This window comes from Dromiciops gliroides, chromosome 4 (genome assembly GCF_019393635.1).
Source record: "Dromiciops gliroides isolate mDroGli1 chromosome 4, mDroGli1.pri, whole genome shotgun sequence".
Taxonomy (NCBI): domain Eukaryota; kingdom Metazoa; phylum Chordata; class Mammalia; order Microbiotheria; family Microbiotheriidae; genus Dromiciops; species Dromiciops gliroides.
Window position 1 is genome coordinate 72376402 of NC_057864.1, and position 22742 is coordinate 72399143.

General features: G+C 40.5%; 1 protein-coding gene across 5 annotated transcripts in view; it reads left to right on the top strand.

Annotated features, from left to right (window-relative positions):
• Nucleotides 1-22742, top strand: part of FAM163A (family with sequence similarity 163 member A) — a 155578-nt gene that overhangs the window by 16030 nt on the left and 116806 nt on the right. The window contains exon 1 of one of the 5 annotated variants that reach the window (XM_043999293.1): nt 9235-9427. The exons of 1 other annotated variant lie outside the window; for it this stretch is intronic. The gene's annotated coding sequence lies outside the window, so the exon portion shown is untranslated. Of the gene's footprint in view, nt 1-9234; nt 9428-9805; nt 10206-11022; nt 11182-22742 lie in introns of those variants that run through there. 3 more of the 5 variants (XM_043999291.1, XM_043999294.1, XM_043999292.1) reach the window with 3 other exon arrangements.

A 22742-nucleotide genomic window follows, 5' to 3' on the forward strand; every position in this document is an offset into this window, starting at 1 on the left:
GGATATGATACTATTCACTTGGCACAGGGCATGAAGTTTAGAAGGTAAAGAAATGGAGACATTGCAGTGGGGTCTGCAGGGAGATTTCCTTAGACAGCTTCTACCTCCCCTGCCCCATTTTGTGGACACTCTGTATAGAAGGTACCATGGTGTCCATACAGAGTCTCCTCTCCATTTCTGGTGATTGGCATCTGCAAGTGGAACAATCTAATTCTAATCTTCCAACAATGTGGAAACAAGACACAAGGATGACTCAGATGGAGAAGCTCAGTGTCCACTCACATATTTAGCACTGCTAAACTGTGATCCTCCCCTATGCATTTGATCACCCACTTCCTTAGTGAGTATCACTAGTGGAGGCTGTCACCCCCTCCCCACAATGAGACAGGTGAGTATTCAGAAGGCAAACTTCCTGATTTCTCCCCTTTTTAGCTTAGACTGAAGAGAGTAAAGACTGATTTCAACCTGAAGGACAAGTAGTAGCTGGGAAGTGACCCGTAATGTCAAAATCTGGGGTACATGTGTACCCCAGAATGCTGCTTGATTTTCAAATACTTCTTCCTAAACTATTTAAAAGCAATTGCTATGAAAATGACTCTGAAGAGATTTGTGAACAACGTGGGATTCAGAAGGAATTAAGGATTCATTGGGGAGATATCACTAAGAGTGAAAACATCATGTGACACCCCCCCCCATGCCAACCTGCTCCAAAGACACGATGGATGGCTTGTGTAAATGAATAGGCTATTTCCCATACTCATCACAAAGCCTCTCCATCCTATGCCCAGATCTGTATTTGGAAGTAGGTCCCCTTTAGGAGGATGTTTCCTGACTCTTTTGTGGACCCTCATCAGCTCTGATCAGATTCTGGGACACAAGACTGAGAGCAAATCCCCTAAAGCAGAGATTCTTTTTTTTATAATAAACATTTTTATTTAAAGTTTTAAGTTCCAAATTCTATCCTTTCCCCTTTCCCTAAGGCAGTGAGCAATCAGAGATAGAATATACATGTGCAATTATGTAAAACATTGCCATATTATTAATTTTGAACAAGAAAAGTCTAATAAAAGAAATAAAGAGAAAACCAGCATGCTTCAGTCTGTTCAATCAATATCAGTTCTTTCTTCGGAAGTGGATAGTATGCTTCATCATTAGTCCTTTGGAATTGTCTTGGATCATTGTATTGCTGAGAATAGTTAAGTCATTCACAGTTCATCAAATAGTATTTCTGTCACTGCACAACATTCTCCTGGTTCTGCTCACTTCATTATACATCAGTACATTTAAGTTTTTCCAGACCTTTCTGAAATCACCCTGCTTGTCATTTCTTATAGCACAATAATATTCCATCACCATCATATACCACAGCTTGTTCAGTCATTCCACAATTGATGGGCATTCCTTTGATTTTCAATTCTTAGCCACCACAAAAAGAACTGCTATAAATATTTTATACAAATAGGTATTTTTCTCTTTTGGGGAGATTCCTTTGGGATATAGACCTAGCAGTGGTATTGCTGGATTAAAAGGTATGCACAGTTTTATAGTCCTTTGGGAATAGTTCCAAATTGCTCTCCAGAATGGTTGGATCAGTTCACAACTTCACCAACAGTGGATTAGTGCCCCAGTTTTCCCACATCCCCTCCAACATCCAACATTTTCCTTTTTTGTTTTTTGTGCCACTCTGATATATGTGAGGTGATACCTCAGAGTTGTTTTAATTTGCATTTCTCTGATCAATGGTCATTAGAGCACTTTTAAATATAACTATAATTTTTATTTCTCTGCCTGAAAAACTAAAGCAGAGATTCTTAACCTAAAGTTTGTGAACTTGTTTTTTTTTAATTTATAACTAAGTTTCCTTATTTACTTTTTTTTTTAATTTTTTTTTTTTTAGTGAGGCAATTGGGGTTAAGTGACTTGCCCAGGGTCACACAGCTAGTTAAGTGTTAAGTGTCTGAGGCCGGATTTGAACTCAAGTACTCCTAACTCCAGGGCCGGTGCTCTATCCACTGCACCATCTAGCTGCCCCTCCTTATTTACTTTTAACATTCATTAAATTTTTTTTTTTTACTTTCAGATTCTCTCCCTTCTTCCAGCTCCTCCTCCTTCCATTGAGAAGGCAAGCAACATGATACCCATTATACATATGAAGTCATGAAAAATATATTTCTATATTATCCATGGATAATTATATTTCAATACAATTTATTTCCTTGTAATCTTGTGGTTTTATACATTTAAAAACATTATTCTGGGGAGTGGCTAGATAGCACAGTGGATAAAGCACCAGCTCTGGATTCAGGAGTACCTGAGTTCAAATCCAACTTTGGACACTTGACACTTACTAGCTGTGTGACCCTGGGCAAGTCACTTAACCCCCATTGCCCCACCAAAACACAACAAAACAAAACACATTATTCTGAAGGTTCACTAACCTAACAAAGGAATCTATGACACAAAAAAGGTTGAGGGCCTCTGCTTTCAAGCAGTATTCCCAGCCTTAGCATCATCTAGCCGTAGAATGTGAGACCTGGAAGGGACCTTGGGCAACATCTGATTCAACTTATTTAAAGATAAGGAAGCCAAGCCACAGAGAGGGGAATTCTCTTGCCCAAGAGAACGTAAGAAATGATTGATCAAGCAATTTAACCAAGGCCTTTTAATTCCAAGTAAAGGGTTCATATTAATTCATTGTCCTGGCTCTTGACAATTTCTAGGGCAAATTTTAACACCTTGGAAAAACTTTTATTGCAAAATTCCTTATGCCTAAAAAATAATAAACTTTAAAAAGAAAAAAAAACCCTCTTATCTCTTTCCTTCCCTTTAGTATTCTATTTCTTTTTCCCTGACACCTTTCTTTCCCCCAATTTTGTCTCTGATGTCCAGTGACAGCTTCTACCTCCATAATCCACAGCAAAAAGCCAAATCATTCCTTAAACCCAGAGAATGTAGATATTTAGATGCTTTACACAATATAGTCTGGAGTGGGAAACACTGCTTTAGAACATTTTTCCCATCCCTCTCCTTTTCAGGTCACTATAGAGACAGCTAAGTGGCATAGTAGATGGTGGACAGGGCCCAGAGTCAAGAAGAGCTGAATTCAAATTTGATCTCAAACACTTTGCTCTGTGACCCTGAGCAAATCATTTAACCTTGATCTCCTTCAGTTTTTCTAACTGCAAAGTAGGGATGATAACAGCACCTACTTCCCAGGATTTCGATGAGAATCAAATGATGTTTATAGGGGCAGCTAGGTGGCACAGTGGACAGAGCACCAGCCCTGGAGTCAGGAGGACCTGAGTTCAAATCCAGCCTCAGACACTTAACATGTACTAACTGTGTGACCCTAGGCAAGTCACTTAACCCCAATTGCCTCACCAAAAAAATGATGTTTATAAAGCTCCTGGCACATAGTAGGTGCTTAGTAAATGCATGTTTCCTTCCTTTCTCAAGGGCTACCAACCACATGAAGCTTTTCCTTATCCTCACAGCTGCTAGTGCCCTCTCTCAATCTATATCGTATCTATTTAATATCATGGTTTTTAAAAGACTTTATAAATATTACATACACAATATTATAAAGAATATGTTGTTTACACACTGACTTCCTTGGCAGACTTTAAGCTCCTTGAGGGCAGAAATTATTTCATTTTTGTCTGTCTCTAGTGCCTAGTACCATACCTGGTGCTTAATAAACATTTCTTAACTAATTGATCTAACAAGATAGCTGACTTCAACTATGTGTAATGCAGAAGAAGATTTAACTATATTCTATATTGCTACAGAAAATAGAACTAAAACCATTGTATGGGAATTACATAAAGGCAGGTTTGGGGCTCAATAGAGTGGGAAACTTCCTAATAATTAGAATTGTCTGGGGGCAGCTAGGTGGCACAGTGGATAGAGCACTGGCCCTGGAGTCAGGAGGACCTGAGTTCAAATCCGGCCTCAGACACTTAACACTTACTAGCTGTGTGACCCTGGGCAAGTCACTTAAGCCCAATTGTCTCATTAAAAAAAAATTGTCTTAAGATAAAATGAGCTGCTTTTGTTACATAAAAAGGTTCCTTGGGACTGAGGACATTCAATCATATACTAAATTGTCACTTGTTGAAGATATTGTAGCAGAGAATCAAGCATTAGACAACTTCAAGCATTCCTAATGAAAAAGCCAGAGCTGGGCAGAAACTTTGAAATTAAAATTAAAGAGTCAAGAGAAACATAAAGAAGTCAATTTGATCAATTGGAAGGGACAGTATGATGATGCATTGTTTACATCCTAATGGGAAATAAGAAATAAGTGTCCTTTCAGAACCCTAATGTCTTCAAGGGTCATAGAGAATGTTATATAAGACAGGGACCCAGAAATGATTTTTTTTCTGTTTTGATAGTCTTAGAATAACGATGAAATGAGAGGGACGGGGAAATTTTTTTTTGTTTTTCTTTTTTTTTGTTTTTCCATTTTGCTCTGATTCTTCTTTCACTGCATGACTAATGCAGAAATGTTTTATGTGATTGTACATATATAATCTATATCAGATTGCTCGCTGTCTTGAGGAGTGGGGGAGGGAGGAACAAAAATTTGAAACTAGAAATCTTATAAAACCAAATGTTGTTGGATAAAGTACCGGCCTTGGATTCAGGAGGACCCGAGTTCAGATCCAGCCTCAGACACTTGACACTTATGAGCTGTATGACCCTGGGCAAGTCACTTAACCCTCATTGCCCTGCAAAAACAAAACAAACCAAAAAAAAGTTTTAAAAAATGTTGCAAACTATCTCTACATGTAACTGGAAAATAATAAAATACTTTTATGGGAAAAAAGGTTCTTTGAAGAAAGCACTAAAATTAATTGGAAACTACTCCTAAAGAATTGATGGTTCAAAGAACAAATTACAGAAGCAATAGAAAATTTCATCAAAGGAAATTACAACAATAGGACAATCAAAACTTAGGGAATTCAAGTAAAGTGATACTTTAAAATTTTGTATTTCTAAACACTTTTTACCAACAAAAGAGAAATAGATCAATGAATTGGACCCGTAATTTAAAAATTAGAAAAGCAACAAATCCAAAAAAAATCAAAGTATTTTAAAAATCAAAGAAGAGATTAATGAAATTAACCCCCCTAAATTAACAAATAAAAGTAGAAGCTGCATTTGTGGGGGGGAGGAAGCACTTCTCCGAAATAGTCTTCAAGAATCCATGATCACTTCCGTGCGACAATAAGGTATCAGAATAGGACATATATACATATAGTCCATATATATGTTTTAAAGGGTCTTCACACAGTCCTTGGATATTTTTAAAACTTGAATTTAACATGTAAGCATGACCAAAAATGTATATATTTTATATATATGTGTGTGTGTGTGTATATGAATATATGTATGTTTATATATAGCTGCACTTCTCAGTATATATGTGTATATGTATGTGTGTATACATATACATATACACATACATATATACTGAGCAGTGAAGTTTCTTCTGAGTGGATAAAGATTTCAGTTCTGCTAGCCCTAAGACAGTATTTCAAATAAGAATACATTTTTTTAATGATGAATCTAATATAATAATGTTTTACACAATTTCACTTTATAACCTATATCTGATTGCTTACTGCCTCAGGGAGCAGGGAAAGGAGGAGGGAGGAAAAGAAGGATAAAATTTTGAACTAAAACATTTAAATATAAATGTTTATTTAAAAGACCACATTTTATACAATTTTGCAATGAAAAAATTACTAAATTTGTTTTTGAACACCACTTAAAAATGGTCTCTGACCTACCTACATCCTAAGTTATTATTTTGGCGGGGGGGGGGGGGGCTGGGCAATGGGGGGTTAAGTGACTTGCCCAGGGTCACACAGCTAGTAAGTGTCAAGTGTCTGAGGTAGGATTTGAACTCAGGTCCTTCTGAATCCAGAGCCAGTGTTTTATCCACTACGCCACCTAGCTGCCCCCCTAAGTTATTTTTTAAACTGCACAAGGACTGCATCATAACTCTGTACCTAATATTTTATAGATATAGATACATTATCTATCTATCTATCTACCTATCTATTGATAGGTTCAGCGACTATGATTTCATTGGTATAAAGAACTCTCAGGTCAAGGGACTCTTCCCAAGGTAGTTTAGCACTTATATAACCTTTCATCTTAGAGAGTTTTTATGGCCCTGAGAGCTTTAAGTGATTTGTTTATGCAATTGTTATATGTTAGAGGAAGAATCTGATCCCAGATCTTTCTGGCTTTAAGCCTGGCTAGCTAAATATGCCATGCTGCATATTTACACATGTAAATAGGATATATTTGAAAGTGAATTTATTTCTAAATGTCGCTAACAATTGGAAAAAGAGATACACCTTAAAAACAAGGAGGAATCTGTTCAGATGAAAGGTGGACATTGAAACTATGACAAGAGAAAACAGGCTTATGTTGTATCTCAATGGATTGAATTTAGAGAAGAATTTCCTAACTTTATAGATTGTAGAATTCTTTGTTCCATTACCAAGGCATCTTGTTAGGCCATCCTTCTTTAGAAATATTAAAGAATACGATAGATAATGATCTTTCTTACGTGATCTGAGTCCATTTCTCCTTGAATATAAAGAATTCAACTCTTTAAATCTCTCCCAGTTTTAAAATTCAACAGTCCTTCATGCCATCTTTACTATTGGTCAGTAACGTAGAGAAATCATTTGCAATGGAAAATTCCCATATTGCTTTTGCTGTCTTCATATCAAATATCATATTAGAACTGTGTTTTTTTTCTCTTTTCCACATAGGCTAATATGACTTATTATATAGGACAAGAGCACACACCACCTTAGGGCTAAAAACATTATATGTGGGAGACTGGTAATTTCAAGAGAAAAATAAAGAAGGAGATTTAGAAGTATGTTTGTGGGAGACTTTGAAGTGCATTAGGAGGGGCAGCTAGATGGTGCAGTGGATAGAGCACCAGCCCTGGAGTCAGGAGTACCTGAGTTCAAATCCGGCCTCAGACACTTAACACTTACTAGCTGTGTGACCCTGGGCAAGTCACTTAACCCCAATTGCCTCACTAAAAAAACAAAAACAAAAACAAGGATTTGAAGTGCATTAGGTTTTGATTAGAGATGTTATTTATGTATGTCAAAATTGTTGCTTGATTGCATATTTATTACATGAGTTTTTTTCCTCTTGGGTTGGTGAGAGGGAAAGAAAATACATGCATGTTAATTTTTAAAATTAAAAAAAGTACATGAGAGGGAAAACACTTAATTTTTACAATAAAAAATAAAGTACACCAGAGGGAAAAACACTTAGGTATTGCTTTATCTGCCTTTTCCCCCTTAGTCTTATCACCAACATTCAGACAAATGGACACTCCTTTCCATTCTTTGGTTTCCATCAGTCAAGCAATCTTGCTGAACTTGTGAACCTCCTACCCCTCCATGCCTTCTATGACAATGAACTGAGCAGAGGGCTGTATATAACTTCTCTGAGAGGCCAGACAGCAGCAGAAATAGAATATCCAAGGTACAGATGACAACATGTCATCAGATACTCTGATGTTTTCCAGGAGGCTGAAACCTGTTAGAGGGAACAAAAAATGGGAAGGAGAAGGGGCAGGATTAAAATCTGACTGCAAAATGTATTTCCTTCAATCATGTTCCACAAGTAAAACCCATTTTCTTTTCTTTCTTTTTTTTTTAAGTGAGGCAATGGGGGTTAAGTGACTTGCCCAGAGTCACACAGCCAGTATTAAGTGTCTGAGGCTGGATTTGAACTCAGGTACTCCTGACTCCAGGGCCGGTGCTCTATCCACTGCACCACCTAGCTGCCCCCCATTTTCTTTTTAAAAATAAACTTGGGGCAGCTAGATGGCGCAGTGGATGGAGCACCGGCCCTGGAGTCAGGAGTACCTGAGTTCAAATCCGGCCTCAGACACTTAACACTTAACTAGCTGTGTGACCCTGGGCAAGTCACTTAGCCCCAATTGCCTCACTAAAAAAAAAAATAAATAAACTTTATTGATATTGTTTGGCTTTGATATCAATTGTTTTGATATTTTTGTATCCCTATTCCCCCCCTTAAGAGTCATTCCATATAGCAAAGAATAAAAAAGAAAAATAGGAAGAAGATAAAAAAGTTAGCAAAACTGGTTAACACATAGAAAAAAAAATCTGGGATTATATTCAGTCTTTGGATTCCTTACCTTTGCAAAGGAGTGGGAAGAAGTGTTTTTTTCATAGTTCTTCTTTGCGACCAAGTTTGCTCTTTGTTATTTTGCAACATTCTCTTTATTTGTTTTGTGATTGCTGTTCTTTCCATTTATATCATTGTAATCATTTAACTTTGCCACCGTATCATGTAAGTCTTTCCATGATTCTCCATATTTATGTATTTGTCAGTTATTATAGCACAGTGATATTCCATTATATTCATATTCCACAATATATTTAGCCATTCTCTAACAGATAGGTGTCTACTTTGTTTTGCTCTCTCTCATAAACAAATGCTGCTATAAATATTTTGCCATAAATGGAGCCTTGCTTTTTGCCAATGACCTCCTTGGTTATGGAAATTTTATATTCCAAATTGTTTTCCAGAATGTTTGTATTAATTCACAGTACCACCAACAATGCATCAGTATGTCTATATTTTCACAACTCCTCCAACATTGTCTATTTCCATATTTTGCTATCTTTACCAGTTTTCTAGGGATGAGGTGAAACCTCATTATTAGTGATTCAGAACATTCTTCCATCTTTCCTTTATATAGTTGTTAACAGTTTGCAATTATTTTTGCAATACAGCTCTCAGCTGTATGTTCATATATTTCGACCATTTATCTGTGTGCGTGTGTGGGTGAATAAGCATTTATATAGCACCTACTATGTACCACACTGTGTTAAGTACTTTTTACGGATATCATCTCATTTTATCTTCACAAGGACCCTGAGAGGCAGATGTTATTATCCCCACTGAGTTTGAGAAAATAGAGGCAAATTGACTTTGAAGTGTTCTCACAACCAAGTTCATAGCTACTGGCAGCTTAAATCTGCTCTACAAAAGGGCAGTAAGAAAGCTAGAGTTGTCTTCTATGTATGACACCATTCCTTATACTTTCTTTTCCTTCCTTCTGTTTGCCCTTCTCCAAGTCTTGTCTCATTTGCCTGGGAATTCATCCAGGGGCCCCACCAGCACCAATCACGCTGCACAATACCTGTCCTCAATCCAAGTCTCCTGTAGGTATTTGCTGGGTTGTCACCTAAGCATGCAAAATCAAGTACCTGGAAGTAGTTAGGAATAGAGGAAAACTTCACTGTATTGACAAAGGGAAAGAAAAGGAAGAGAACACTTTGAACCTCGCTGAGTCCCCAGGGAATCTGTCTTCAAAAACTTCCAGAAAGAGGGTCCCAACCTTGCTAAGGTAAGGGATCTTCAGAACATTGCTCAAATCCCCTTCTCTGTTCTCCATTCTTTATGACCTATAGGGAGTTCTCTTCGAGGGAGAGGAAGCTGGACGTCTGAGGGAAGAGAAAGTAGAGAGAAAAGGGAATAGATGGGGCAGAAAGAGTGTGGTAAACTCATCTGGAGGCCGGGTTGTAGTTTGAATAGATTGGATACTAGAATAAGTCTCAATACCACGGACAGCTCCACCTGATTTGAGCTCTTGGTGTTACCTACTTCTTCAATCTCCATTCCTATCGCTTTGCCGTGTGTGTGTGTGTGTGTGTGTGTGTGTGTGTGTGAGAGAGAGAGAGAGAGAGAGAGAGAGAGAGAGAGAGAGAGAGAGAGAGAGAGAGAACATGCCTGTCGCTCTTAGTTGATCCTTTGATTTCCATTAGTGCCCCGAAGGTGTCTCTCTCTCTTTCCTGGGATTCGGCCCTGGCAGTTGGCTGCAGGTCTCCCTCGTCCCTCAGAGGACACGGGCTGGACTTAGCTCTCCTTTCCCCGCCCCCAGGCCGCGACGCTGCTTCTCCTTCACTCGGCTGCCGGGCCGAGCCTGGGAAGGTGGGTGTGTGCCAGGGAAGAGAAAGAAGCCCCTCGGTCTCCTGGCTGCCTGTGCCCTACCCCCACCCCCCACTCCCTACCTTTGAGCTCTGCGGCTCTGCTTCTGGCCGACCCTGGACTGTCAGTGCGTCTGTCCGCCGGAGGAGATGCGGCAACACCGACGGCTGAGCGCTCAAGTTTTACGGAATAGCCAGGTGTGTGTGTGTGTGTGTGTGTGTGTGTGTGTGTGTGTGTGTGTGTGTGTGTGTGTGTGTGTGAAGGTACGCTCAATGTTCGTGGAGATAATGGGGGCAGGGAATAACTGTGTCTGTCAGTCCTTAGTCTTGCCCTCCCTCTTCTCCGTCTGTACGTCTTTCTATCTATCCTGTCTCTCCTTCCCTCTTCCCCTCCATCTATCTATCTCTGTCCGTCTGTCTGTGTTCGCTGAGCGTTTACGTCCCCACCAGCCCTGGGGAATCCAGCTGTAGTCAGATCTTCGTCTACCTTGAAGTTTTGTGAATTAGCCCGACGTCGGGACTGAGGTCTGTTTGTGTTGCTGCTTGGTTGTGTCTACCTTTCTGCGCGCTTGTGTTCCTCTCTGTCCCGATCCTGCCTGCGCGAGGCTCTCTGTTATTCAGGGCGTCTTCCTGGGCGTGTTGACCCAGACAAGTGCCAGTTGGCCGGCTGACCTGCCTGTCAGTCTGCGCCCTGGGCGCAGAGCACTGGAGAAGGGGGGCGCGTGAGAACAACTCTGTTACAAAGTGGTTTCATATAGATCACCCCCTTTTGCCTTGGGAATCGCTCCTCTCCCCCGAGCTCCAGGCTCCATCACCCTACTGTGCCTCACATCTGCTCCCCATCCATCCATCCTTGCCAGCCGGTGCCCATTGTGAGCTCCCGGGTGTAAAACTGAATTCAGCCGGCTTGCGGCGGGAGGGGAGGAGGGGTTTGGGGGGGATATGGCCGCTGGGTTGCAAGACTTAATCGGGGCGGGAGCCGGAGGGAGGCACTGGCCACAGCCAGAAACCCCGCGTTCCCCTCCCTTTTTCCCCTCCCTTCTAGTTATCCAATTCGCCCGCCGCCTCTCTAGCGCTGCTGCCTGGACTGAGTTTGGCTGGGCTGGGGAAGGGGAAAGAGGAGGGAAAGGGAGGAGGTGGGGACAGCTGCTCTCAGGAAACTAGAGCTTCCAGGGTAAGTAACTCATTCCCCTCCCTTGCGTCCCTTTGTCCTCTTGTCCCTTGACACGCCGGTGGGGGGTAGAGGTGGACTGAGAGGACGGAAAAGAAAGCTCTCCTTTGCTAACTAGGAAATGTTTCCGTTTGCTAAGGGGTAGAGGTCGGGGAGAGCTGGGGGAGAAGGGAGGAGGATTCAACCTAGTGAAATGATGTTGTTAGGTAATTTGTACCTTCCCCCCACTCAGTACTCCTCTCTTATATTTTAACGCGTGGCTGTTGAGGTTCCCTACCCCCCACCCCATATGAAATCCTGATGCCCTTGGATTTTTGCATTTCGTGTCCAGTCTGGCGTGTTGCGTGAGAGGTTGGGAGGAGAGGGAGGTGACAACGAAACATGCCCACCTGTTCTCATTCTAAAGCCCACAGTCAACTGCTTCCCATTCTCAGGTCCTTTCCTCTCCTCTCTTCTGTCCAGCCCACAACCCTTGCCCAAACCACACTCCTTTCTGCCTAGTGTCTAGTCACTCTCTATACTTGAGAGGTTTCTGCTGTGGTGGTGGTTTAAATTGTCTCTGCTGTTTCTGATGAGAATTGTCCAAGTGCTGAGTTTCACCCAGGCAAATTTCGGGGCCTTGCTTTACCCAGGCACTGCTGTTAATATCATTCACACTTCAAAAGAGTGAGGAGAGGAGGAGGGGAAGTAATTGATGGGCAGAAGGAATCAGATAGGGACTGAGATTGCTTCAGGATTATGTTTGCTTTGATTGAGGGCAGGTTGGATTTAGAGTCGTCTGGGGAAAAGGAAGGATGTGTTCTGTATTGATGAAGTGCTTGGAAGTGACACATATTTCTACTTTTGTTTGGAGTCCTGGGGCTTTCCTGGGGGATGGTTCTATCCCCTGGGGGGAGGGGCATGAAGGATGGGTCAGACTTTGCAGAAACTTGAGGATGGTTGTAAAGATGTGGGGAAGTGGAAAGGGAATGGAGTGACTAGAATAGTATTCTCTAATAATAGTTTTGAACTCCCTAGAACTCCGTTTGAAATACCTAGCTCTTATATTATGGAGAACCTATTCCAGGTTTGGGAGGTTTGCCTGATGGTGAAGGCAGAAATCTCTTAGACATCCAGAGAAAAGTGCAGTCCTGCCTCAGTTATGGCATCAAAAAAAGTCAGTAGTGGCTCATGCTTTTATGCTCCCATCTGCTTTGGGAAAAATGACAATACCTCTTTCCTCTCCCCAGGACTGGAGAGTCAAGGGGATTATCTGTATACATTTAAAATGGTTGGAGATCTATGGCCAGGACAGTCCAATGTAAGAAGGAATCTGATATGGTGACATCATCAATATTGCAGTAAGCACTAATAACGTGGGTCCATTTCAACCTTGGAGTATCTTCCCAGCCCCCTACAAGGAAGCAACAAAATAGTCTGTTGATGTGGATCAAATAAAATCCCTTGTGTGTTTTGCCCAGAACTCTCTGCTTAGCTTCTGGTTTGCCCATACATAATTAGAAATGAGAGTTGCTTTGTCCAGAAAGCACACATTAGTCTGGGCGTGAACATCTCCAGGCAACGGATGTACCACCATGATTAGTGCTAGCTTTAGATCAGTATCTTACTCCAGTATATGCAGGTGGAGGAGCTCTATGTAGTTTCCCTCACCAACGGACAGAGGGCTGACATTTTGACTGGCTCTGGCTTTGACTTTGGAAGGGAGAAAAAGGAATCTGATGGCCACCCATGGACAGTTAGATGCATCTAGGCCTCTACAATTTAATGTATGTCCCAAAATGATATGAAGCCACTTAAAGAGAACAATAAAATGGGTCTTTTAGGACTATACTGAAATGTTAATTTGGGAAGAAAGGTATTTAAATTGTATAAGATGAGTGTAAGGAGGTATACATGGTCTTGTGAAAATAAAAGAAAGAATGTCATCAAGTCAAAGACTTCCCTTTTTGTCAATGTGGGACATATTCTGTTCACTGTGTGTGTGTGTGTGTGTGTGTGTGTGTGTATTCCACAAAGTATAGAGTCCATAGAAAGGGACATTGGAGGAAAGACCACATGTAGGAGGTGGTAGCTAAGCCATACTTTTAAAAAAGCTGGGGATTCTATGAGACAAAAATTAAAAGGTGTATTCCAGACATGGGAGATCACTTAGGCAAAGGCTTGGAGGTAGGAAATTGGATCTGCTTCTGGTTCTATACCTTCCCATTCCAGACCCTGTGATTAAACTGGTTGTTCAAAGATCACATAGCCAGGAAACATCAGATTTAGGACTTGAACCCAGGTCTCCTGATTTCAGATCTAGTGTTCTTTTCAACACAATATATTACCTCTGAAAAGATTGTTGGATTCCTAAATATACCTTTGAGGATTCCTTTCCTATAAGTCCAGATTCTGAGTTAGTTGCTATGTCTCTCCCAGAATTCCCCTCTGCTGATTTCCTGACTTGAAAGCAGAATAGTCAGTCAACAGATATTTGAAGGGTGCATAATAGGGTACTAGGCACTATTTTCATTCCCCTGTGTATAGAAGGAGCTGAAGAGATGAAAGACTTGTTCTCAGGCAGAACAAGCCTGGTCCCTCAAACACCTTCAGATCACCACATGTCAGCTCGGGAAAGACCTTTCTTCTCTGCCTTCTCAGATCAGTTCTGGCTCTCCACTGTCCACACAACAGCCAATGATTTCCACCAATCTGGTTTCACACAATCTCTCACTAAATTAACCTTACCCATAGCAGCTTGTGCCAGTCCATTTTATGGCTTTAAAGAACTCCAAGGACTTTCTCCCCTTGTTTCTTTTGCCAGGCCTGGGCTAAGTATAATCAAGTAGAAACACCAGATTCTCCAGGATCTGAATTTCATACTCTCTTGTGGCCTTATATATATATGCCTTATGGCAGGTGGTGTGTGTGTGTGTGTGTGTGTGTGTGTGTGTTGTTTTCTTTGGGAATAACGATTATTGAGACTAATGTGATAAATTGGCCTCTTGTAAAGCATTTGTGGTTTCATATAGGCTGAAGCCATTTTTAAGCCTTGAAACTGTTTGCTACTTTGTAAAAATCAACTCTAAAGGTGGTTGTTTCACTGCAAACCTTCCTCTTCCTACATAGCTCATCTACAAAGACTCACCTTTGACTCTCCCTCAGATTCAAAGGGAAGTGGTTTGAATTTTTCCCCCAGCCTGTAAATTCTGGAACAGATAGAGCAGCTGCATCATCTGGGTGCTGTTTGGTCTTGATGATGGACATGAAGTAGGACTGGGCTCTAGGCAAATGCCAGAGCACTGATGGCTAAAAGCTTCCACACCATTAGCAATGTTGCCACTGACATTGAATTCATGTGTTTTTCAATCATTTCTCTTCAAGTACCACCCAACTCAGAAATTATCCCTCACTTGTCTGCCTAATAACCTGGCACTATGGAAATTTGCCTGGTAATCTTTGTAAAGGGCATCCTGCCCTGAGGATGACACCTCTACTCTTCCATTGTTAGCACAGTTAGAAGGAATAAATGCATTTTACCTTGCACGATTGAAAAAAAAGAAAAGTAGCAGCAACGTTATATTTACATATATATATATATATGTACACACACACCAACAAAGGATGGTCTTTGAAAATCATTATCAGTTTAGTGGCTTACTTATAGGTAGATACTCGTTGTAATGTTATTGATGACTTCTTAGTTCTGATAATAATATGTCATATTTTGACAGTAGCACACAGTAGGCATTGCTTCCTGACACTTGTCAAATCACTAGGAGATTGCTACTACACACAATAATAACAGTTCCCATTTCTATACACAGTTTGTGAAGCATTTTCCTCACACAACCCTGTGAGATAGGTGGTGCAAGAATTCTCATTCCCATTTTATAGATGGCGAAACTGAGGATCAGAGAGTTTAGGTAATTTGCTCAAGGTCACATAGCAAGTTAATGCCAGTGCTAGGATGGAGACCTAGGTTTCCTGCCTCCATATCTGGGGGTTTCCCCTATACCATCCTGTCTAGTTATTAAAAACGACTCAAAAATGGTTTTAGAAGAGATTCATTTTGGTATATAAATATTTTTCCATATTCCTGATCAATAAGAACAATTAAAAATTATTTTGGAAAAGATTCGTTTTCTTGTAAAATATATTTTACATATAAATATTTATGTGCATATATGTCTGGCAAATATGAACAACTAAAATTATTTTAGGAGAGATTAGTTTTAGTATATAAATATACATCCTATGTATATAATTTTATATATTCCTGGTCAATAAGAACAATTTAAAATTATTTTGGGAAAGATTTATTTTAACTTATAAATCTGTAATATATGTGTGTAATAGTATATAAACAAGCATGCTCATATGTGTATATAAAACACACATATGCATGTGTATGTATATATAGATATGTGTGTACATACATACAAACACACATACACACACACACACACTCAAAAGATGCATTTTAAATGTGTCAAGCCAGTTATTTCATTATGTCTTAGATTTCCTTCAGTGCCTAGCATAGAAGACACTTAATAAATACTTTCTGGATCCAATAGGTGATTAGTGCTTTTTTTAAGTTTTAAAGTTATCCTGTACACTTCTGGGCTATTTCACGAAATAAGATACATTCCTTCCCAAAGGTGGGAGTCAATTTATACTCAGTCAGCCTCTATTAGAACAATACTTAGGGAGCATCTATGTGGCACAGTGGATAAAGCACCGGCACTGGATTCAGGAGGATGTGAGTTCAAACCTGACCTCAGACACTTGACACTTAACTGGCTGTGTGACCCTGGACAAGTCACTTAACCCTCATTGCTGGGGGGGGGGGAGGAAGAACAATACTTAAAGGAACTGTGATTTTACCAGTGTGGGCACTCTCATTTACCAAAGAAGATTGTAGTCCATTTATGACTTAGTAGACAAATCCTAGGGAACTTTTGAAGCTTATAGAGCTTAAGTGACTTATCCATGGTTATACACCTAGTAATGGTCAGAAGTGAGATTTTAATTGATGTCTTTCTGAGTCCAGAACCTCCTTCTACCCCTCCAAGCTGCCTTGGAAAAATACTGTCAAACTATTTAGTCAACCTAAGTTACTCCCCTCTTCTCTTATTTACATATTTATACAGGGGGAAACATTTTTATTTTGTCTTTTAATTTTGTAACATTCACTTTCAGTTATTCTGTGAGTTTTTATTTATTATTGTTGCTATTGTATTTATTGATTTATTGTATTTTTATTTTATTATATTTATTGTTTTCTTGCCTTTACTTGCTTCATTTTGCTTCAGTTTATCTAAGTCTTTTCATGCTTTTCCATATTCATCGTAATTGTCATTTCTTACAGCATAGTAATATTCCATTTCATTCATGTTCCATAATTTTTATCTATTTCCTTATATATGTGTATCTATTTTGTTTCTAGCCTTTTGCTTTGCCAACCCCCCTCCCGCCAAGTTCTGCTATAAATATTTTAGTGTATATATAGCCATTCTTTTTATTAATTAAAGACCTCCTCAGAGTATATGCCTTGTAGTGAAATCTCTGAGTCAAAGGGTATGAAATTTTAATCACTTTATCTGCATCATTCCTATTGTTTTCCAAAGTAGTTATACAAATGTGCAGGTCCATCAACAATGCATTAAGTATGCCTCTCTTTCCACAATGCCTCCAGCATCTTTTGCCCTCTTTGCCACTTTGCCAGGTGTGAGATGAAACCTCAAGGTTGTTTTGATTTGAATTTCTCTTATTATTGGCAATTTTAAGCATTCTGTCATATGGTTGTTAATAGTTTGCAATTCTTTTTTTCCTTTTCCTTTTCCTTTTTCTTTTTCCTTCCTTCCTTCCTTTCTTTTTTGAGAAAAGTTTGTTCATATCTTTTGACTATTTATTGGGGAATGACTTTGGGTCAGACCTACATTTTCAAACCAGATGTCAAATCCACCTGAGAATGTTATAGGCATAAAGTTAAGTTTTATTTTTCCTTTACAACTCTAGTTTTCCCATGCTGCCTGACTATGATTAGTTATGGGGATGGTGATTGAAGTGAGAGAAGAGGGCCAAGCAAGTCTACCATTTTTGCTCTCTCAGAATGTACTGCATTTCCTCTCCTCAATTATAAACCATTGGACTTACTGGGGCTTTTTTTTCTAAAAGGAGCTCAAGGCAATTTCCACACATTCAACAAATATTTGAAAAGCATTTTTTGTGTGTGCAGAAAACAGTGCTAGGTTCTGGGAGAGAAACAAAGTTCAGTTTTTATCTTTATGGAGCCTATGGTCTAGAACAGAGACAAGACATCAATATAAAAGGTACAGGAAGCTAGGTGGCACAGTGGATAAAGCATCAGCCCTGGATTGAGGAGGACCTGATTTCAAATCCAGCCTCAGACACTTGATGCATACTAGCTATGTGACCCTGGACAAATCACTTAACCCTCATTGCCCCGCAAAATATATGTCTACATATATCTATATGTACATAATATACATATACATACATACATACATACGTACGTGTGTGTGTGTGTGTGTGTGTGTAAAAGGTAACTGTTGGGGCAGCTAGGTGGTGCAGTAGATAGAGCACCAGCTCTGGATTCAGGAGGACCTGAGTTCAAATCCAGCCTCAGACCCTTGACACTTACTAGCTGTGTAACCCTGGGCAAGTCACTTAACCCCAGTTGCCTCACAAAAAAAGGCAAATGTAACAACAACAATAATAATAATGGTATCTAGAAGTTGTATAGCTTTAATGTTTACAAAGTGCTCATTTGATCCTTACAAATGATCCTGGGAGGTAGGTGTTATTATTTTCCCCATTTTATAGATGAGAGAACTGAGTCACAAAGAAATTAAGTGACTTGCCCAGGGTCATCCAACTAGGTGAGAGATGGGTTAGAGAGGTAGGGAAATAGGGAACTGTGTAAGGTAGTAGGTAAAAACCATTATCCAGGAAAAGCCAAGGAAGAGATCTTTGCAGAGGCATTATTTAATTTGAGTTTTAAAGGATAGGTAGTAATTCAACAGGCAAACCTGGAGACAGCATGTTCTAGCCCTAGGGAATATCCTGATCAAAGGCTTGGTGGCAAGAAAACAAAAAAGCATGACTGAGGAACAAAAAAGCTGCGATGATGTTTGGTTGGGGCCTAAAGTGACTCAAAGAGTATAATAGGAAATAAAGCTGAAAGGCTGCTGAGGGGCAGCTAGGTGGCTCAGTAGATAAAGCACCAGCCCTAGATTCAGGAAAACCTGAGTTCAAATCCAGACTCAGACACTTGACACTTACTAGCTATGTGACCCTGAGCAAGTCACTTAACCCTCATTGCCCCACCAAAAAAACAAAAAACAAAAAAGCTGAAAGGGTGCAGTTTGGATCTTTGCCTGCCTCAGTTATAAGTGGAAGAGTCTGAACATAATTGAGGGTCATGAAAGGTTTTCTTGAGCAGGGCAGTAGACTGGCTAGATGGAGTTTCACAACAGCCCTGGGAGGTAGGTGCCATTATTATCCCCATCTTACAGATGAGGAAACTAAGGCAGAGAGGAGGTAAAATGACTTACTTAGGGTCACTCAACTAGAAAGGGCCTGAGGCCAGATTTGAACTTGCTTTCCTGACCCCAGGCCTAGCCCTCTCTCTACTGTATCCAGCTTCCTCAAAGCCATCTAGTTCAGCCCACACCTGACCAAGAATTACTCCTACAAAGTCTTTCACAAGCGGTCATTCGGGCTTCACTGGAAAAGCCTTCCTGAGAGGAACTTAAAACCTTCTGCAGCAGCTCACTCTTCTCTAGGATCACGTGGTTAAGCAGTTTTTTCTTTACATTAAAACAAAATCTAGGGGGCAGCTACATGGGGCAGTGGATAAAGGACCGGACCTGGATTCAGGAGGACCTGAGTTCAAATCTGACCTCAGACACTTGACACTTACTAGCTGTGTGACCCTGGGCGAGTCACTTAACCCTCATTGCCCCTCAAAAAAACCCAACAGCAAAAACAAAGAATACGGAAAAGGTAGGAAGGAGGCAGGTTATGAAGGGCTTTGAATGCCAGACAGAGGATCTTATATTTGATTGTGGAGGTAAAAGGGAGCCGCTAAAGTTTATTGAATAGAAGGATGACATGGTCATATCTGTGCTTTAGGAACATCACTTTGACAGCTGAGTGGAGATTGGACTGGAATGGGGAGAAGTCTGAGGCAGAGAAACAAGCAGAAGGCTATTGTAATAGTCTACGTGTGAGACGATGTCACAGAAAAGAGAAGGGGGCATATACAAGAGATGTCAGGAAGGGAGAGCAGCAAGACTTCAACAGGCAACAGATGGTCTATATGGGGTAAAAGAGAGGAAGGTGTTGAGGATGACACCTGGCATTTAAGCCTGGGTGACTGGAAAGCTGTTGGTTCCATCAGAGCAATAGGAAACTTAGGAAGAAGGCATGGCTTGAGGAAAAAGATGAATTCCCTCTCCTGTTTCAAGGTGATTTGACAAATACTTATCAAGAGTCTGTGTTCAAGACACTGTGATAAATCCTGTCTATGGGAAGACAAAACTGAAACAGTCTTTGCCTTGAGGACCTTACATTCTACTGATGAAATAACACATACACAGAAAAGTGGGATTCAGGTCATTTGATGAAGGGAAGACTGTTAGAGAAGACTTCGTGGAAGAGGTGGCATCTGAACTGAGTCTTGGAAGAAGATAAGGATGCTGAGAGTTGGAGATGAAGAGAGAAGCCAAGAGGTGGAGATGAAAGGGGAATTCATTTGGAACATAACCTGAGGAAAGGGGAGGAGACAAAGAATGAAATGCTCTGTTCCATGCGGTAATAATCCAATTTGGTTGGGATTCATTGTGCATGAAGGGAAATTTCATGAAATTAGATTGAAAGGGTATGCCCAAAGGATGGATGGGACTATCTCCCAGCAACTGATCTACCCTTCATGTGTTGTATTATTAAATATAAGCTCTTTGAGAACAGGGGCTGCCTTGCCTTTCTATTTATATCCCTATTCCTGTATATAACAAGTGCTTAATAAATGCTTCTTCATTCATTTTTTCAAAGGCAGATTGGGGCCTATGGTGGAGAGCCTTGAAGGACAAGCTGATGGAGTTTGTATTTATTTCTGAATTTTGAGACTCTATGTTCCATAAGGACAGGAGCTATGTTTTATGTAAATTTTGCATCTTCTCCCATCACCTTGCATGGTGTACTACAGATGGTTGGTGCTTAATACCTGTCTATTGAATTGAACTGAATTTCAGGGGCCAATCACTTTTTTCTCTAAGCAGTTGGAAGCCCTTCCACTACTTACTGCAGAAGGGATTTGTACGTGGGGCTTCTAGCCAGGGAAGATTCCATTAGGGGATTTAATCAGCAGGCAGGGCACTGGTCCAGGGCAGAAAGAAAGAAGCAGTTCAATTAATTTCAGAGATCTCAGGCAGAGCCTCCTCTGACCTGTTTCATCCAGAAATGGGAAAGGGGTTTCATTTGAATCTAACCCCCCCCCCCGTTAAGGGCTAAAATTCTAGCCAAACTGTCTAAAATATCTAATGAGTAGTTGCCAATAAATTATAAACTTTAGCAAGAGTTAGACTTTTAAGCATTTATTAAGGAGAATAAGAATTTGGTAAAGAGAGAGAAAGGGAGAGAGCATTTCTAGCTCCACTCTCCACCAGCGTCCAGAGGAAAGAGCCCCAGAGCGAGCGCCAGTCTCTTCCTTCCTCCTCCCACTAGCCCACGTCACTTCCTTTTCCAAAGAAAAGACTCCTGGTCTTGCCCTCAAAGACCTTCGCTTCATGGGTGGAACTCTTCTACAGTAAGTCTCCAGCAGGTGGCGTCATTCCAATCGTTACACCCCCCAAACATGCAAGACATAAATATTGTGGTCAATGATTTTCATATGTCCATAGTCACTACAAAAGTGTCTTGGGACATTTCCCCCTTTACCCAATGTTCAGTGCAGCCAAGTTGGTCTTCTTGTTCTTCACATAACATTCCATCATTCTAAGGGAATGTGTTCTGCTCCTCATTTCAGGCTCTTAGAATCACACTTCCCATCAAAACTTGGCTCAACCACCACCACCTTCTACTCATGGCTTTTCCTGATTCCTCTCCCCCTCATCCGCAGTTGATGGTGCCTTTCAAAATTTTACCTTGTATTGGCTATATCTGTATCTATGTGCAAATATGCATAAATGCATATATACACACACACACATACACATCTCTCCCAATAGAATATAAACTCCCTGAGGGCAGGGACTATTTCATTTTTATCTTTGTATATCCGATGCTTAATACAGTACCTGGTACATAGTAGATACTTAATAAATGTTTGATTAACTGAATAATGCCCTGAGCAAGATTAAGGGGCACAGATATCTCACTTAATCTTAAACAATGGTCTAACCTACATCATTTCCTCTTAGAGACAGGGAACTTTACAAGAGACAAAGATGGGACAGCCTCTACAATGTAATCAAGACAGACTGTCAAGATGCTAAGACCCTGGGGGCAGCTAGGTGGCACAGTGGATAGAGCACTGGCCCTGGATTCAGGAGTACCTGAGTTCAAATCCGGCCTCAGACACTCAACACTTACTAGCTGTGTGACCCTGGGCAAGTCACTTAATCCCAATTGCCTCACTAAAAAAAAAAAAAAAAAAAAAAAAAAAAAGATGCCAAGACCTGGGTAGAGTTTCCAGAAGCAAACCCTTCCTATCCCCTTCTCCCAGTCCTGGATTGTCAGCTACATTACATACTGGTTAAACCCTAAGTGGGTGCTGATTGACCTCATAGGTAACCAAACACCGAGGATGACAAAATTTAGGGAAAGACTGCTCAAACTCAGAGCCAGAATTTGCCTCAAGATTTACATGAGGACCTCAGAAAGCCTAGTTCCATGCTGTGGCTACATTTAATCATTCAAGCTCACCTCCTTATAGCTTTCTTCCAACAAACCTGCAAAGTCAGAATTGTAAGTATCATTATTCCCATTTGAGGGTAAGATCTAGCTGTGATTGTACTAGTGTAAGGGGCTCCTGGTGAAGAAGCTTCTCTGCTTTTGCAGATCAGTGATGGCTCTGCATCCCATAATCTTAGAGAGTTACCAAGTACACTGAGAGGTTAGGGGTCACACAAGCAATGTTCATAAAAGGCAGGACTTGAAAACAGGTGTTCTCAACTCAGAAGTTTGGGTCTCTACCCACTACTCCAGGAACTTCGGTGACTTGCATTTTGTCACCTACCTACCTACCTAGAAAAAGTCAGGAGATATGGGAACCCCAATCCCTATTGATTCCTAGTCCAGCCCTCTTGATCTACTCTGTCCACTCTGCTTCACCAGGGGCACTGACCCCAGACACCAGGTTTATCCCTGTATGGATACATCATCTATAAAATAATATTTTAAAAAGCTACCTCAAGAAGCAGCACTGGCAAAATACCTATAAAACCAGCCCCAGAATCAGGAAAAGCCTGGGTTCAAGGCAGGCTATACTAGTACCAGCTCTCTCTCTAACTAACTGCCACTGTTAAATTTTGAGTGTGACTATTAACTCCTCAGAA